This window comes from Fukomys damarensis, unplaced genomic scaffold (genome assembly GCF_012274545.1).
Source record: "Fukomys damarensis isolate Sample0158 unplaced genomic scaffold, DMR_v1.0_HiC HiC_scaffold_15, whole genome shotgun sequence".
Lineage (NCBI taxonomy): Eukaryota > Metazoa > Chordata > Mammalia > Rodentia > Bathyergidae > Fukomys > Fukomys damarensis.
The window spans coordinates 6,353,797-6,373,227 of NW_022900927.1; the positions used below are offsets into that span (position 1 = coordinate 6,353,797).

At 49.8% G+C, this 19,431-nt stretch overlaps 1 long non-coding RNA gene across 1 annotated transcript in view; it reads left to right on the forward strand.

The window, feature by feature from the left end:
- The window catches only part of LOC104872171, a 50,317-nt gene that overhangs the window by 1,596 nt on the left and 29,290 nt on the right, over positions 1-19,431 (forward strand). The window contains exons 2-3 of the long non-coding RNA XR_783082.2: positions 14,285-14,479; positions 14,859-14,904. This is a non-coding gene — a long non-coding RNA (uncharacterized LOC104872171). The remainder of the gene's footprint in view (positions 1-14,284; positions 14,480-14,858; positions 14,905-19,431) is intronic.

Consider the following 19,431-nt stretch of genomic DNA (forward strand, 5'->3'; position numbering starts at 1 on the left):
CACGTAGACTACATTTAGGTTTCAATCTTTTCCCACTTCTGCCTTTGGGACACTTCCCTTTTGAGAGAGGAAGACCCTGACCAGCTGAGGTCTGGCTTCAAAGTTAGTTTTTCCTGCCTGGGAACTTGCCTCCAGCAGGTGATGCACCTAGAGAATGATCTCTGCTGAGAACCTGTCCTCTCACATAGCTCTGACCTCCCTTTGTGGCCCCTGCTATATCCCATGCCAGAAGTGGCATCAGAAAACCTCATGTCTGCCCTGCATGTTACGTCATGGTGGACCGTCCAGCTGCCCTAGAGGCAGGGGACATGAACTGGCCTGACTTGCCAGCTGTCAAGGAGGAGGAACCCAGAAGAAGACTGGGCTGAGGGGTGCTTTCAGAGGTATTTGGAGTGTGTGGTAAGGAAGAGGCAGGGCATGGGGTTGGTGGGGCATGGGAAAGGGCAGTCCCAGGCATCACCAGCAGAACCTCCAGGTTCTCTCTCTGACAGCCTGCTTCTGAAAGTGTGTCTGGGACAGATTGCTTTCCATTGCGCCTTCTAGTTCCTTGTCTTGTCAGCACCCAGCTTGCTGCCTGGTGCACAGTAGGCCTTCAGTAGATGCTTGCAGAGCCATTCAGCCTGGAGGCTGGCCCACACGGCCCAGGGTGGTAGTCCCAGCATCCACTGGAGCCATCTGTGAGGCAGGTTTAGTTGGCAGCACATTCCTGAGGAGACAGCCTTCATTTCTCACCTGTACTTGGCTTCCAGGTTTGTTTCAGCATCCCAGTTATGAGCGGCGAGGTTACTGCAGACATGAGCTCACTGGGGCGCCACAGGTGGGCCAGGGCAGAGTGGAGCCAAGCGGGCATCCCAGCACTCCTGTCCCATCATGTGTCCTGGCCTCATGGGCTGAGTGCAGTGATCCCTGAAGGGCTGCTGGTCCCTAAAGGCCCTGAGGAGCCAGGGGGTCATGGTGAGCTCTGCTCAGCTTGTAACCCTCCCTCAGTCATACACAGGGACAGGACCATGTGAGAGGGTGTTTTGGATGGTGTTAGGCTCCCTTTTCATTGCCAGAAGCTGAGGATTTTCATTTTGTGGTTTTCATTCTGCCCCCTTTATTGATTCCATGATGAGAAACTTGCTTGGCTAAATGACAGTAAGAGAAAACACCAGGAGCAGAAACAAGTCTGCTCTCTCTGTGTTTGCTAAATGTGCACAAAGGTTGACAACTTGCCAGCACCTGGAGAGCCTGGCCTTATCCTCTCTGCTGCAGCCACTGTGGTACTCAGGTAGATTTAAGGGGCACATGAAGCTTTTTATTTAACGGAGTCTGTTTATTCTTGTGTGAATCAGAGATCTCAGAGTCCAAGCTATGGCCTGTGAATTTCTAAAGCAAGGCAAATCTCTCTCTGCAGGTACAGATTCTTTTCACTAAGGGAAGGCAGGTCCAGAGGGAAAAGGGGGGAGAAGAGAGTCCCTTGCACTTCAGGACACAACCACAGTGAATCCTACCACTTATGTGGCACTTCCTTTGTGGGAGGAAGAAGCTATTGCACTCCTTGGCTGTGGGGAAACAGGGAAGCTGATTTTCCCCCAGCTCTGATGGTCAAGGCCAAACTGGAAAGATGCTTCAGGAAGTGGATGATGTAGTTGTGGTTGTGAATGTGGCCTCAGTGCCATAACTAAAGTAGTCTTCAGCGCCAGGTTCTGCTCAACTCCTTCTGGATAAGCTGCCCGTGGGGCTCAGAAGGGTCCCACCTGCACTGTGCTCACGGTGACCTGGCTCAGGGTGCACCTGTGTGGTCCTGAGAGGGCTGCAATAGGAGGTGAGTCTTCCTTCATAATCCCACCTAGGCAAAAGAGGCCCTATTTTTTGAAAAAATTATAAACCAGCCTATATCCAACATGGAGCCCCTTTCTGATTGGTGGACAGCGAATTTAATCTCATTTTTTGAGGTTGCTGTCCCTCCTCAGGGTCACTCAAGTCCTGGGAACTTGCTCCTTGGAGCTCAGGAGGCAGGGCAAGGAAGGACCTCTCATGTTTAGCCCATGTCATGCTGAGTTCCTCCTTGTCCAGCACCCAAAGACCTCTGCTTCCGTGGGGCCCAAGAATCTCTGCCCAGATGGGCTGAGCTGGGGTTCAGGCCTGGCATGTTCAATGAACAATGGAGCCACTCCTCTGGGAGCCCCATCCCTTTGTCCACAGAGATGCCAAGGCAGGTGTCTGCAAGGGCCCACCAGCAGTCTCACTGCTGGCCTGAGGCCCCTTCTCTGCTGGGTGTACCCCACGGCCTCTGCTCCCTCCCTGTGTTGCTTCCAATCCTTGACAGCATCTCAAAAGATTATCTGTCCAGTAAGCTCAGGCACACACAGAAGACTTGTCAAGGGGCTGTCTTCAAGCAAATGAAAAACAACTTTCTTTCCTACCCCACAGAAATCAAAGAACTGCAAAGGGCTGAGTTAACTCCGTGGAAGAGGGGACAGAAATGGAGGCATCCTCAGACACAAACAGCATCTGAACTAGACGTTCTTACAAGGGCATCTGGAGACTAGAGATGAATGGCTTCCCCACACACACTCACATACTACTGATACTACCATGTGGTGGCTCAGGGGCCTTAGCCCTTAATAACTGCCGTCAGTTCCATCACTGCCGGCCACCTGAGGAGCACATGCTCTCAAAAGGACTGGTGAGCAAGCTCTCCACCTGTGTCTTAAACTGCTGGCTCCTTCACTCCTCTAACAGTGCTGGACCACCCCTCAGTGGAAACTGTTAAGAGCTGGCAGCCTGGGCTGGGCGATTTGGAAAGCCGTGTCCAAGGGGTCGCTGGATTTTAACTTCCCCAGGAGCGAGTGATAAAATGCAGGCACTGGCCAGCCAGTCTTTAAGGGCCATCTCCCAGCACTTCCTTCCTCATGGCCCTCTCCAGCGGCAAGATATACCTGGTAGCTGAACAGAGCCACACGTGTCATCTGAAGCCTCCATGGAACCCATCTGGTGTGGACTGCTGTGTTGGGTGTGGCAGCTGGAGGCTCAGCCAGCACCACCTTTGCCTTGGCACTGGCAGCCTGTGTGAGATGTGACAGCCACACTGAGGATGGATAAGCTCGGACCAAGAAGATGTCCATAGAGAGTAGGCAGTAAAATCCCTGGAAGGCCGATGAAGAAGGAGAGAGTCAGGGCCTTGTTGGAGGACAAGAGGAGAGCTGAGCTCCTAGAGGTTTGCGGAAAGGCAAACCCCTGCCCAGTGCCATCCCCAGTCAAGTGAGGAATGGCTCACAGTGTCCTCTTTCTGTCTCCTTCTGTCATAGTGGTTGCATTCAGGTCCTCACTACCTTTAGCTTAGCTAATTGCAGTAGCCTTGTCGGTCAGCTCTCTGACATAATATTGCATTTTTAGTGAGCATTATGTGTTAGGCACCACAGCAGGTGCTTCCTACACACGACTCATTTAATCTTTCGGACTTTAGGCTTTGTGTCATCACCTCTATTTGACAGATGGGGCATCTGTGGCTCAGAGAAGTGACACAGCTTGCCCAGCACCGTGCAGCTGGAACACAAGCCCCACAGCATCTATGGCCACTTGCCCTCCTGGTCCTTCCTCCATGCTCCATGGGTCTAGTAGCCTGTTCTAGTGGTCCTCTTCTGAAGTGCAAATGTGCTCGTCTGGTTGTTTGTTACAGTCATTGGTGGTTCCTCAGAGCCACAAGAGTGAACCTCAGCCCCTTACACAGCTGCAAGGCCCTTTCCTTATTCCAGTTGCCCTCTTCCTATGAAATGCACACCCTGGCCGCTGAGGGTTATTTGTAGCTTCCTAAACATGGCCCTGCTGCTTGTGCTTACTCTTTCCATCCTCCATGGGGAGGGTGTTTGCTCCCTGCCCACTCCATTCCACATCCCATTTCCTACACCCAGACTGACCTTACATAGCTGCCTAAGCTCAGTCCAGCACAGATATCCCCCTGACCCACCCACATATACAACTGCGCTTGTATACACACACGCACACACACACACGCAGACACACACGCAGACACACATGTGTTCACACAGGCCCAGTACACACAGTGCACACAGACACAGACCCACGGATACATGCATAGAGACACACATGCACACACCGACACAATGCACACGCATACACACAGATGTGCCACCCTTCGTGAGCTCCCACAACACCCTGCTCGATTGTAGCTTTGGGTCGGTCTCCTTGGGTGCTGCTCCTTTAGCACCTGTGTCTACCCATTAAATCGTGGCTGCTTGTCAATGGGCTGTGCATCTTGTTAGACTTAAGCTCTGGGGTCCTTGAGAAGAGCCTGGCACACAGGAGCTCTATAAAACGTGTGTTGAATAAATGAGTGAGGGAGTTGAATGAATGATTAAGGAGAGCACTTTGGAATAGAGACAGTGTCATGGTCACTTCTGTGTCCCCATCACATGGCAAGAATTCTGTCAAGGGTGAATGCCTACACGTGAAAGAAGGAGGTAAAACTGAGGAAAGCGGAAGGGAAGGCAGGGGAGTAAGATTCAGACTACAGTCCAGGTGGGGGACGCCATCTGTTCCTTCCAGCAGGGGGCGCAGCAGGACGGCAGCCTGGGTATTCAGGCTCAGGTAGCCCTCTTCCTTAAAACTCCCCAGAAGTCTGTGGCGCTTCCTCTTATCAAAAGGGTTCAGGAAGCAGCTGGACTCAGAAGGAAGGAGCCCCATCAAGATGGCTTATCTGCAGCAGCAGGCCCAGGGCACAAAAAGGATTGGGATGCCCAGAGGCCAGGCCCACCTTGGAACAGGTGGAAGCTTGCCCCTGGAGGCTATGGCTGGAGTCCAGCTGGTCCATGGCTGAGAAGGGCTCAAATTCCTTCACTTATCACATCGCATCAGGGAGCTCACTGCACAAATTCCTAGGCTCTAGCAACTCCAGAATTCATACCCTTCCCACTCTTCACCCCTTGCTAGTCAAGGCCAACCCAATCTGCCAAGGAGTCAGGAGCCTTGTGCCTCGCTCCCAGTGCCACCTGTGCCAGGCCTGGGGTTCAGCCCTGAAACGGTGATGAGCAAGACGTGGTCCCTGCCCTCTAGGTGGTTCCTTTTGATAGAGTGGGAACCCTGTCAACGCTTACAACTGCAGGCTCTGGAGCCCAGAGGCTTAGGTGTGGGTCCTGGCTCAGCCCCTCACAAGCTGTGTGACATGGCCCTTAACCCTTTCTGTGCCTCAGTGTCCCCACTGGTAGGGTTAAAACCATTGGATAAATTAATCCACAAAAGCGTAGCGCCTATTGGCAAGCAGACATTCAAAGCTGTGACATTCATCAGCTATGATCGCCATGATGAGTCTCTCCCTTCCCAGCTTGTGTCAGGAGGTAGACATGAAACTGGCCACACAAGTGTCCTAGCGCTCCTGAAGCCACTTTTGGGTTAGCCCTGCACATCTATCTGTAGGTCCTCTGGGACAAGTCTTCAGGCATGAAGAAGTGTAGTGAGCACCCTGAGCTCATGGGGATTTCTGGAGTGAAAGGGAACAAAGCAAACAGATCCAGAGAAAGCAAGGCCCTGGGGTGCAAATGACCAGGAAAGGTCACAGAGACCAGGAGGCGCAGGCAGTTCTCTAGCCCACCACCCTATCTCCCAGTGGGCCCAACAATCCCAAACAAGACAGCTTGGGGACTTCTGTCTAAATGTCACCAAGTATTTATATTCTGAAGAGTTCAGAGTGTAGCTTTTGTCTTCCATCCTTCCCTGTGAACAGGTTTGCAGGGGCCCTGGGATAAGCAGTGAGAGTGAGAACTGAGTGGGGGTGGTGTAGGGAGCAGGCCAGGGCACCAGAGAGAGGGAGCACAAGTCTGAGGTACTGCGCCCCTGTGTCTGGGGCTACTTCCTGGGCTGGTGTCGCCTGTAGGCATTGGGCTGCTGTGAGACCAGCCGCTGGGAGCAGGCCTCCTGGCTCCTGAATCTACCCCTCTTCACCTTTCTCTGCCATCTGAGCCCTGGGCTCTGCCCCTGAGAAGTGTCTATCCAGGTGCAGCTGCAGTCGCTTTCTCCCTGGAGATTTTGGAAGAAGATGCTGGCCTCTGCCAGGGAGCATCTCTCTGAATCTTTGCATTGTTGGTGTTGTCAGTCCTCAGTGACCACAGGGGCTCGGTGCTGGGACCTCTGCAGCTGTCAACACCCGAGGATGATCAGGTCCTTTAAGTAAAATGGCACAGAAATTATACTAATTGCTTATAACTTGTGTACATCCTATGTATACATTTAAACCATCTCTGGATTACTTATGATAATATAAATGCTACATAAATAGTTGTTATATTTATTTAGGGAATAATGACAAGGAAAAGAGGCTGTTCGTATTCAGTACGAGTATTTTTTCAAATAAGGCAGTTTTTTTTCAGATACATTGGGGCCCCCGAATCCACTAGCTCTGCATTTGTGCATTCAGTCACGCAGAGAGCAACAGATTCTTTTTAAAATTTCACCCGAACCGAACACGAACATACGTTTTCCTTGTCACCGCTGCCTAAACAACACAGTGTAACAACTGCTTCTATCACATTTACCCTGTATTTAGTATTCTAAGAAATCTAGAGATGATTTAAAGGATGCAGGAAGATATATGTAGATTATATGCAAATACAAGGCCACTGTATACAAGGGACTTGAGCATTCTCTTGGTGGAAGTCCTGAGGCCAATCACTGGGTCCTACCAAGAGCATATAAAATGCCCAGGCCAAGGCCTTGTTCTCAGTAAACTCCCATAATGTATGTGGTTGTCATGGGAGTGTCTGTGCCTGGGCCTCACCTCATGAAGCCTGTAACTCTTTTATTAAGCCAATCTGCACCCTGGGGCAGGGCCCGGTGCCCAGTGTCCTCACTGAGCACTTGTGGAAGGAGGAGGGACCCATGTTCCCTCCCCTGGTCTGTGTGTCCCCTGCAGGCCCTAGAAGAGCGGCCTGTCTCTGTGGCCATGAACCTTCCTCCCACATCCCTGCCTGAGCCCCGGCAATTTTCTCTGGCAGCTCCCACGTTCTGGACTAACTTTAGGGTTGGTTTCCAGCTGTGGTTGGATTTTTCTGCTTGAAAATATTTTAAGCAGCTGGTGGGGAAGGGGTGGAGAGGTGGGGAAAGAATAATAAATATGCTTGTGAAAGGAAGATTTTCCACATGGCTTGGAGCTGCTGCTGCCCACAGCTTGTTCTCTGTGCCATGCCAAGAGCTGGGGAGCCATCAGGTGGTTTGGGGCAAAGAAGGAACACTCGTGGGCTTCACAGGCCAAGGAAAAGATTCTGTGCCCCTCACAATCACAATCTGTGCTTGTTTTCACTTTGTGCTCTGCTCAGTTTCTGAGAATGGCAGAAATAAACACATGGGATAGTGCTAGGTTTGCAGCAGGCAGGACTGAGGTTAGACACTGGAAAGAGCTTCCTGATATCAACCCTTATTCCTGCAGTCCACCTCGATTTCTCTGGAGACCTTGTCTTTCTCCAGAACTTAACTTCCTTCTCCACTCTGATTATGTAAGGCCTCAGGCAACCCCCAAACCCCTGCCCAGTGGCTCTTCATTCACCTAACAACTCTCACTTCCCCTCAGCCTCTTCCACTACCCCATCCTCCTGCACCCTAGGTTTCCTCTGTTTCCTCTTTCCCCTCAACCCTCCTCTGCTGAGGCCCTCAGGCTGTGGACCTCTGAGGAAGTCTTCTCTTCAGCCACCTTCCTGGAAGACACCTCTAGGGCAGGTCCCAGGAGCCACCCCACACACAGAAAGAAGGTTCATGCTGCCCCTGGCTGGCTACGGGGGTTGTGGACACAGAGTCTTACAAAAAGTCCAGGACAGGGGAGAAGCTAAATTGCAGAATCAAAAAACAGAAGCCCAGTCAGAGAGACAGGGAGAAGTCAGATGTGGGAGGAGGGAGTGGATGGTCAGCAAGCAGTGCCTGGGCTGGACTGGCATGGACATTCCTGTGGCCTCTGATGGCAGGGTGGGCTCAGCCCTGAGGGCTGCCTGGTGCCAGTGGGGGGAGCTCAGCATGGGGTTCCAGTCCTGGGTGGCAGAGAGCCTGCCTTCCTCATCCTGGCTTCTTCTGGGGGCTCCCCCTACCTTGCTGTACAGCTAGAGTGAGAAAAGGGGAAGAGGCTATTCTCTGGGGGTCTTGAAGATGGAGGTGGCATAGAGTTCTTTGGAGTCTAGGAGAGCCCACAGCAGGGGGTGAACAGCAGGATGTGAGAGCTAAGGAAGCCTGGTTTCTTATGTAAGATCCCCTGACAAGCAAAAGAAGGTGCTGAGCCTGAGGACCAGAGGCCATGCTGTTTGAGAATATGGGGTGGTGGTAGGTGTATCAAGGGGGCTGCTTGGGGTGCAGGTAGCTTGGTGGGGGCAAGGATGACTCCTGTGAGAAGTCAGGGTGGGAAGATGGTCCTGTCATCCTCAGCAGTCTGTGGTGGTCAGGGCCCAGGAAGGTGAAGCTGCTTTGAGAGTATGGACAACCTTATTTAAGAACATCCCCCTGGTCATGCAAGAGATGTCGACGAAAACAATGCTGCTGAGATTCCACCTCACCCCAGAAAGAATGGCTGCTCTCATGAAATCAACCAATAACAAATGCTGGTGGGGCTGTGGGGAAAGAGGAACCCTGTTCCACTGATGCTCCTCCAGTGTACACTGGTGCAACCACTGTGGAAATCAATATGATTTCCTCTAACAACTAGGATTGGAAGTCCCATTTGACCCAGCTATTCCTTTGCTGGGTATCGTCCCAAAAGAATTTCTAAAATCATACCACAGAGATATATGCGCACCCATTTTTATGGCATACTCTTAAGTGAAATAGGACACACATGTAAATACCAAACCAAATAGTTTCTCTGGTGTGAGAAATCAAAAGTATAAATAAGGATCAAAATATATAAATGATATTGTGAAATAGGAAGAAAAGGTCTAAAGGAAGCAGGAAGGGTAGGGGAAAAGAAAGAAGGGAAAAGAAAAAATATGAGAAAAGGAAAAATATGGAAACAAAGTCTTTGTAAATAGGGAAGGGTGAAGGGGGTGAAGGAAGGGCAGGGGTAAAGGGAAAAAATGAGAACCAAGATGCATCATGTAAAGATACAAGATCCCAATGATGAATGTAACTGTACTGTATACCTAAAATGTACCAGTAAACTTAATGGAAAAGAAAAAAATTAGCATATGAAGAATATATGTTACAAAAAGAACATTCCTAAGTGATCCTCACCCTACAGACACCTTAGCCCTGCTAGGCATCCCCCAGGAGGGAAAACAACACCAGCATGAGTTATAACTGAAATCTGTACTTAGTGGATCCTTGCCACCTGGTTAATTCAGGCCATAGTCCTACTGCTCTCCACCCCTTTCCATTTCCCTGAGAAACCAGGCAAAATTGAGAGTTCCAGAGGGTACAGAAATGGGATTCTGGACTTCCTGATGCTATTTTACATCTAAAGTGAGCTTGAAGTTTTCCAAAGTATGTAACTTTTCTATCCTTATTGTGAAACACAGCACACATGCGTTAAATATATATGTGTATGGTGTAATAAGTGATTAACAAATCAAACACCTGTGTTTCCACTCTCTGGGTCATGATGAGTATTACCAGCACCCCAGAAGTTCTTGTGTCCTCCCTTGATCCCAACCCCATCTCCCCACCCGGAGGGAGCTGGCATCCTGACTTTTGTGATCTCATTTCCTTGTTTACCTTCCAAAGTAGAGTTTCTTAGATATTATCACCTTCGAGTTTCCCAGTAGACTTATTATTCCCATCTTACAGATGAGGAGACTGAGGCTTGGAAAGGTTAAAATAACTAGACCAAGCCCAGTCAACAATCAAATGCCAGGACAGGATCATAGTTTGGGTTGGCTGATTTCCTAGAGTGGTTCCTTGGTCAAACCAGAGTTAACCGGAAATCCTGGGACAACCTCAACCCTGGAGACAGGCGCTCCAGTGCCCCAGAAAAGCAAAAGGCCTTCTTTATGGCCAGACCAGTGCCTCCCATCAGGAATTGTTGACTCTCCCGACGAGCAAGGGCCCTGCTTTGGAAGTAGCTGGTGGAGATGGTGGAGGCCCAGAGGAGAGAAAACTGGAAGTTGAGAAGCTGGGCTTATCCAGATGGGACAAGCACCTGTGAGAGCTCTGGGCCCAAGCTTGCACAAGCCAAGGGAGTGCGCCTGAGCAGAGGGCCTCCCAAGCTTTGCCAGCTATAGCAGGTGTGCCTCCTTGGGAGACCAGGTGTGCTTGGTGTGCACACGTTTGTGCTCAGCTTGTCCACAGGCTTGTTCTGGACCATCTCTCCACCCCCAACTCTTTTTCTTGCTAACTACAAAACTATATAGGCTTGTTACAAAAAGTCGTCGCATAATGGCAAGTTCAGGCCCAGCCTGGGCAACTTAGTGAAACCCTGTCTCAAAATAAAGAATAAAATGGGCTGGGGATGTAACTTAGTTGTAAGGACCTGGGTTCAATCCCCAGATCAAAAAAAAAGGTCTCTCTTCTCCAATTCTAGTCATTAGTTTGGCATTCATCCATACGTCTTTCTGAGCAGAGTAAAATATATAGATACTTAAATTATTTAGGCACACAGATTCAAATGTAGTAGTGCAAAGTTTATTTATTTTTAACAAAATGATATTAGAATCTACATGTTATTTTTGAACTGGTCTTCTTCCCCAGAAGTGGATTTATTTCACTCTGTGTGTGTGTGTGTGTGTGTGTGTTGTTGTTGTTGTTGTTGTTGTTGTTGTTGTTGTATGGAAACCAGGATGTCCTGTGTTTAACAGGGTGGACTCACCTCCCTTGGTCTCCCAGAAGTGAGAGGGCAGGGGACAGGACAGCGGGGAGGACAAGGAGCCTGGCTGCAGAGTGCCAACCCCACCCTCCGAACAGCCCAGTCTAGCTGCCCTCTGACCTACTGCGAAAGAATTCCAGATCTTGGACCTCTCACCTCCCCAAACAACTCCACCCTCCCAAAGTCCACACCTTGTTCACCTGTTCTACGTCTTCTGTCCCCCTTATCCCTCCTGGTCCCCATTCCCTGCACGGCACTGCAGCGTTGCTCTGAGAGCATCTTGTCCCCCAGCTCCAGGACTTAGACTGCCTGTCAGAGCTGGGAGGAACTAGGGCTCAAGGGGCCCCAAGTTCAGAAGGCTCTGTGCAGACAGCCTGGAGGGGCTATGAGCACACCTCTTGCCCAGCCGACCCAGGGGAGGCGCCATGTTAACGGTGAATCTGACTCTGCCCAGGACTAGAAGGCGGTTTCCTGCTTCTCAGAGGGCACTGGCCATGGGACTGTGTCCCCGCCCCTGTACCAATGTCATGGAAAATCTGAAGCCTTGATCTTTGTTCTTGATTGTTCCTCCCTGATTTTTATAACTGGAAATTTTCGGTGTCTTTGTTCCCATTAGCTTGAGAAGGAGGTGTTGTGGGTGGGGGAGGGGAGGTGACTGACTCAGCAGCTGAGGGTAGGAACTTGGTACTTCCTTGGACTAACGTGACCCCCTTTGGCACGTGGAGGCCTGGGAGGAGGATGGGGGTGAACTTGGCTGTCCTTCCTGGATTAGCTGTCTCCTCTCCCCCCAGGTTGACCCCCCAGTTGTTTGGGGCCACAAGTCCTCTTGCTCCAGACACATCCAGCTTCCTTAGTGCTTGTGGTGGCAAGCACTTTCCAGCCCTCTGCTCCTTGGGGCCGCCCTCCCACCTCTTGTCTGATGCAACTAGAAGTTTAGGGTAAGAAAACCCTTTGGTGAGGCTGCCCCTTCTCACTGCCCAGCCAGCCCTTGGTATTCTCTCCCCTCCTTTCTCCCTCATGGCCAGAGTTCATGGAAACTTCTCAGGTCAGTGACTCTCACCTTCCTTTCCTGCATGGGAGAGAGGGCCCAGCCCCCATTCCCTGGCCTGGCACCTCACAGCCCTGCTGTTCTTGGGGTGGTGGAGGTCAGGCTCAGGGATGAACCCACAGCAGGCCTGGCTGCCCTCAGCATCATGCTGTGGAGAGAGATTTGTGCCGTACTCCCGGCAACCTTACAGATCTGAGAGCAGGAGGGGAAGCCAGAGAGGATCACAGGTGCCCAGCCCCAAGTGAGGCAGGGCAGTGGTCCCGAAGCAAATAGGGAGAAGGCCTGATCTTTATCCTGCAGCATCTACACTCAAAAACCAACCACTCACTCAACTGACTCTTAGGAACAGTTATTGCTTGATTGACTGTGGCCCCAGGGATGAACCCAGGGACTTCACACTGAGCTACATACCTGGCTGCCAGTTTTTTTCTTTAATTTTAATTTTGAGACAGGGTCTCACTAAGAGTTGTCCAGGCTGGGCTCAAACTTGAGATCCTCCTGTCTCCACCTCCCAGAGAACTGGGATTACAAGCATGTGCCTCCCTGCCTGGTGTCACAGAAACCAGCATTGCCAGTGAGGAATTTATAATCTGGTAGGTGGAGGTGTGTGTGTAGAGCAGGCAGATGTGGTTTCTAGCCTTCAGAGCTCAGGAGAGGCTGGCATGGTTGAGGCCTGAGGCCTGCTTCCTGGGGTGGAGATGAATGAACTAAGGCAGGCAGGCAGGCTGAGGTACGGGGCGTTGGGGGTCACTGCCCTGGTCCCTGTGCGCAGGCCTTCTCTGCATGGCGGGGGCTCAGAGGAGCCCTGCTCTGTCTGTCTGTCTGATGTGTTCAGCTGCAGTCTGGAGCAGACAGTGGCTGTGGGGCAGAGGAAATGGGATTTGCTAGCCCAGGGGTCTGGGCTGGCGACCTTTCCTTGGCGATGCTTTGCTACAGGAACCATCACTCCCAGCCTGTGGAAGTTTAGACTGAGAAGAGCCATGCTGGGCCCCACAGACCAGGCTTCCACGCCCCCCACATCCGATCCATCTCACTGCCCAAGCGGGACAGGTTATTTTTGTTCCCCTAGATACAGCCAGTGCCTTTGCCCTGCTCTCCAGGAGTTACTCAGTGACCAGTGTTGGTTTTCAAATTCCAGAGCAAAAGGAGGTCCTCCTGCCCTTCACGGCTTCCTCCCCCAAGGACCTGGCACTTCCTCCATCCCACCCGCGGCAGGGCTCGGTCCGAGGTGGGGGTGCTGGGCATCTTGGGGAGAGGGCTACATCGTTCTCCTCTGCATCTCCACATTCTGCGTTCCCCCAGCCCATTCCCATCAGTGCCCCGGCTGGCCGCTCTACCTCTCAACTTGAAGGAATCTCTCCCCAAGACCCATGCCCCCTGCCACCTCTGCTTCCCCCAACTTTCCTCCACCCACCCCGACTGGCTTCTGCCTCCACTGTCTGCACTGACATTGCAGTTGTCTATAATAATCCATCAAAGCCCAGGACCACCTCCCTGCGTCCTCTGTCCCCATCCATCCTGAGGCCCTCTCCTCACTTGGCTCTGCACACGCTGCTCACTTGCTAATCTCTTCCCACCTCACTGCAGGCTCCCTCTTGCCTCCTGGCCAGGTGCTTCCTTGAAATGATGCTCTGGCCATTGCTCCTGGACTCAGTCTGCACAGTTCCCTGGCTTTAGACACCATCTGCCTGGTGGAAAGCCCTGTGCTCTTCCGGCTTCAGCCCATGCCTCCTCGATGAGCTCTGTAGAAGCAGTTTCCGTGGCACATTTTTACTTGAGGTCTACCACAGAACCCTCATTCTCACTATGTTATCCCTGGGTTTGATTCTATCACCTTCATCTTCTGGTTGCTAAAGACAGTGACCTTGTTTCCTTCTTAACTGCATAGTAAATATGTTATCCAGTCCACCAAATCCTACCACCGGATATTCTTATAATTCCACCCTGGCTCTCACTGGCCACTACCACCCCGATTTTCCTAAGCTACCATCTTTCCTTATTTTTCAGAAGCCTCAAAATTGGTCTGCCTCCTTCCAACTTGAGGTGTTTCCATTTTAAGTCCATGCAGTATTAAGAATTATCCTTTAGATGTCACTCAGGTTGTGACAGCATTTCTCCTGAGGCCTTTTAACATGCCTGTATGTATTTGTTCAGAACATCAGCGTAGTCCGTGAGGCCCTAGGTTTATATAGACTTATTCTCCCAGCTTCCCCGTGTCCCACTGGCTGGGTGCTTGGGTCTTTTGTTTCACTACAGTTCCTTTCCTAGACCCAAGACTCCAACCTCTGCTCCACATCACCAGTCCCATCCTCACCCTTCATTCTCATCAGGCTGAGTTTTCCTCACTTCCTGTCCAAACCAGCCTCCTTGATTTCCACTTCAGGCCTCTATTTGTTTTCGTAACATCACAGATTGCAACTCATTATAATTCTGTTTACTCACTTCTCTTTTGCCACTCACTCCAGAGTGTGACCTCTACGCAGGAAGGGACAACATTCGACGTTTGCACTGTTGTGCTGGAGGCGCTGGCTGAGGGCTTGGCCCTCAGCTGACCCGCAGTAAAAATCTGTGTGGACGGAGCCTCTGGAGACAGATGGAGCAAAGGATACCAAAGCTGTGCTTGGGGGCGCACATCTGGGCACGATCCTGGCCTGAGAGAGGTGAGGTGGAGAGAAAGCTTGGGTGGGCGTCCTGGGGTGGGGATGGGGTTGGGATCCCTGCCCTTCCACAGTCATGGTCAACCTGTCAGCTGCTTCCTCCCCCATGAGCTTCTGACCTGTGAAATGGAGCCCACTCCATCAATAACTGGTTAACCCAGGCACAGGGATGCTGTGCCAGGGCACAGTCATGAGTGAGACCTGGCTCAGTCTTCAAGTGCTCAGGGCTTGAGCATGGGACATGACTCCATCCTGGAAGCAAACCCTCACCGGCACCCACTGTCCCTAGACACAAAACTGGATGTGTTCTGGGATTTATTTCATTGAACTCCTGCCAACAACCCCACACAGTTGAAATTATCACTGCCATTTCCCTAAACAGGAAACAGATAATGTGATTCTGCACCTTGACAAAAGTCGCACATGAGGTGAGCGATGGAGCTGGGATCAAGTACCTCTCTGAGCCCTGCAGCTGTCCCAGCCAGGCCAGAGTCCAGTGGGGCTGGAGGAGCCATGTGTAGGGAGGGTTCTACACCGGTGCCACCCTGTGATGAGCTTCTTACCAGCCCGACTGAGCTTCCTGGACACATGGTAGGATGAGCCATCAGCACCCATCTTGTCTGCATTTCCTGGTGACAGCAAATATATGCTCTAGGCCATAATGCTGTGAAGGTTTCGAAGCCCTGGGGAATAGTGCGGGAAATGGGATCAGTAAAATGTTAACCCTACCTCGGCAGCCCTCCCACCTGAGCGCCCTGCTCCATCTAATTCTGGCACTATAGCTAGGCCCACTCTCCTTTGCCTGGATATTCCTCAAATGAGGTTGAATTTCCAGAGGTCTTCCTCACCCTCCTCCTCCCTCCAGAAGGTCAGGCTTTCTCCTCTATTGACAGCTGGGCTAGCCTGGGCCTCAGCAATCTCTGGATAAAGAAGGGCTGCACAACACTTCTTGCTTACCCTCTTTAACCTTCCATTCCACAGGAGAAAAAATCTCCTACACAGCTCTGTCCCTCCCAGTGGCATTTGCAGCAAGTTGCTGTGGCCCAAGTCTCTAAGAACCAAGGCGACTTTGGAAATTGCTGTTCAGTTGATTTTTTTTTTTCTGTCTTCCCAGTTCCTCATGGCTCTATCCTTTTATTTTCCTTTATGTGTCCATGTTGTTTTCTAATTAATTTCTAAGCAGATGCAGCTTGGGTGTGGGGAACCCCTTCCATGGGGAGCTCCCATGAGACTGACATGTAATCCAAGGCCCCACCATGGATCCAACACCTACTGAGTCTAAACATACATTTTAGACTCACTTATACATTTTCCTAATCTCAAGAAGTCCAATTCCCAGGGCTACATGTGCATGCATGCACATAATCACAGTCACACACACAACATATACTGTATAGGCACATACATATACTGTCTCCCAGACGGACACACACACTCACACATGTACACCAGCACAAACATCTATTGTCCACGAAGCAGGAACTTGCAGCCAGAAGTGACAGGAGGAAACACAAACCCAATCCCATCCTCACTCCAAATATTCCCAGAGATATTTGCAGGAATCTTGGCTTTTCTATCATCTGCCATAGATGATGTGTGAGTCCGTATTATCTCATCTGAACATAACTGACTTACATGTACATGTACATATTAAAAGAAGTGTCCATACTTACACGAGCATTCTCCCCTTCTTAGAATAAGAATGAAACAGTGTTTTGGCAAGTATTAGGTTAGCTTTATAAACAAAGACAGCCAAACCAGAACATTTTGGTACAAAAACCTACCAGGGGCCTGAGTCATCTGGTTTGGCCATCTATACTTGGCCAATTAACCAGTAAATTGCCAAGGTTGTGTACGTGTGCTGGGCAGGCACACTTTCAGTGTGGCCTGCGTGCTTGCAGATACACAGATATCCCCCGACACCTCATTATTAAGGATATTTCTATACATATTATTACATCTAATGTATATTTGTACCAAACGATTTATAACTGGTATGAATCTTTCATACCAGGCTGATATTCTACGGCTACCTACAGGTGACTGAGCCTTGGGTATAGAAGCCAGAATAGGCAAGCATGCTCTCAAGGCCATTTTGCATCTGTTTTTGTTGTTTTCAACTTTGATGAATCTGTGCTCAGATGGTGCGATGAGATTTATTATTAATGTACATCACACATAATTGGTGAAAAAAACTGGCTTTTAAAGAGCACCCCGAATAGCAGCTAATAAATGATTGTAAAAACACAAAGGAATAGCAAGAGGGCATATGTCATTGATTATTACATTTTAAAAAGATTTTGGGTTTTTCTGTTTTACTAGTACTCACTTTTACTATTTGCTTTGAACTTTTGCCCATGTCTCCCTTTGTTCCATGATGAGAATGGCCTTACTGTTCGAAGGGTCTGAAATATAGAGACGCCCTGCAAGCAGCACTGAAATAGATCAACAGGTTCTGGTGCGCTGTAGTCTGTTATGGTACAAACAGCATTTCTCAAACTTCACTGTGCGTGCAAGTGCGACTTGCCTAGAATCTTGCTGATGTGCAGATTCTGGCTCCCTAGATCTGTATTTCTAACAAGCTCTCAGGAGAGGCTGTTATGGCTGGTCTGTGGACCTCACTTTGAGAAGCAAAGGGAGGCTGAGACAGGAGGATTACAAGTTCAAGTCCAGCCCGGGCAATTCAGCAATAACCTCTCTCAAATAAAAAAAGAAAAAAAGAAAAAAATGGCTGGGGATGTGGCTCAATGCAAAGGCCCTGGGTTCAATCTTCAGTACTATATTCACCTCTGTGCGCGCGCGCACGCGCGCACACACACACACACACACACACACACACACTCACACACAAATCATACTGGGCCTGGAGTTGCAAATCCCAGGTCTGTCCATAGTTTATCTTTGCTGAGCCTCAGTTTCTTCTTCTGCAAAATAAAAAGTTTTAAATACTCTCTTCCCAGAGGATGTTGTAAGGCTCTTAGGAGATGACATATCTGAAAGCTCTCTGTACTCCATATCATCCCCCTCAATTCATTTGTTAGGATTGCCTGCCTTTGCCTTCAAAGCCTCCCGGGCAGGTCTGCTGACCTGGTGGGTAGGGCTGATGGAGTGATAGCAGCTCTCCTTGCATTCCTTTCAGGGATCTCCTGCTGCAGCAGTTTCCCCGGAAGCTGCTATTTGCAGAGCCACATACTGCATGTCTCTCCCTCCACCCTCTGATTGCTAGCCTGAGTGTGCCCTGGCCCTGACCCAGAGAGGCCACAGGCTCCCAGCCATGCTGGGGCATCTCGGATGCATCCCTCCCTGTTTGAGCGCGTGTCCTCTGCCTTTAGCTCACCACACATTCAGGGCTAACTGAACTGTGCGGAACTCAGCCCTGGGAAGTTTGCCCTCTCTGCTCTTCTCCCTGGGCAGCCAGTTCCCTCATGCCCCCATCCCTCATGGCCTCTGTGCTCACCCGCTCAACTGCCCCCATCAAATCCTGCTCAAAGCACAGCTGGTGTTTGAATACATGCTGAGTTAGCAACGACTGATAAGGCTTAAGCCTGACCTCTTTAGTGAACAAAGTCAAGATGAGAGGCAGAACTACAAAGGTCTGGTTCGGGACTGGGAGCCTTGAAAGAGCTTGAAAAGCCTGAAATTTTAGACTTCACTGTGTGGGATCTGAATGCCTTGCCATTTTCTATCCTCCAGTGGAAATGTTCAAACTTTGCTGTGTTCCTGATCTTGCTTCCTATCCTCATGAGTGTGTTTGTGAAGGTTAAAATCAACCCCTCTGACTGTTGTGAAAAATCTGTCAGGCCCAATCTATTGGCTGTGTAGAATCTTGAGCACAGCCGTCATTCTTAACCAGGAATTACCTGCTTCCCTCTGGCAACAACTGTGGCGAGTGATGCTGTTGTGTGGGACAAGTGCCTTTGGTGTGTCCTGGGCAGTGACCACCCCTCCACCTCACTGCAACCATACGAAGAGTGACTGAGCCAATGCGTATATAACAGAATTTATTACAGTAAAAGACACATTCCCATTATCCCTCTCAAAATCCTCTCCATGACTTCAAGCACACCCATCCCATCATTCTGGCCACTTTCTGTGTAAGAACCTTGAGTTAAACGATTGTGCCATGGGAGCTCCTCTTGCCGCTTTCTGGGCAGTTCTGAATATCCTCTTTCACAAGTGTCTTTGGGAGGTATGATTTTAAAAAATGCAGTGAATGCTGCTGCTGAGTGCCATCCGATGGAAAGGCCAGCTCGTCATAACATCATGGGGGACTCTCGTCTATTTTACTTGGTACTGCGCAACTTTTGGCTCTTCCCTGAAATCGGACTTGACCATGAAAGGCAAACATTTTGAGTTGATTCAGGACATTGAGTGAGCCACAGAGAGTGCAATTCAAGACATGAAAGAAGGGGTCCAGAAGAACTGCTTCAGGAAGTGGCAAGAACAAGGGGATAAGTGTTTAAAGCAAGGAGGAGGATTTCAAGGGAAGTTCATAGCAATGTGCCTTTTACTGAAATAAGATTTTTTTATCATACTTTGTAACTCTGCTCTTGTCTCTTTTACTCAGTGAATTCCATCCAAGAAAAGGACAAGAAAGTTATTATAGGAATAATCTTGATTTGCTAAGATTATTTTTCAAGTATTCCTAAGCTTTGGTCTTTTACTTACCATTGATAACAAATAGTACTGCGTAAAACATTGTTAAGAAATTCTTTCCAGAGTGCTGGGGTTATAGGAGTGTGCCAGGCCTAGCTGGCCTCTTACATTTTTTTATTTCTAAAATAGATAGGTGGAAATATTCCACTCTCATTGTTCACTGGTTTCTCTTTGTAAATCTGTTGACTTTTTGCTACATTTATTTTAAGACTATATTATTGAACGCATGCAAATTTAGTATTACTATATCTTTCTGGTGCAATATCTTTCAGTAATGATCATTTTATCTCCATAATGCC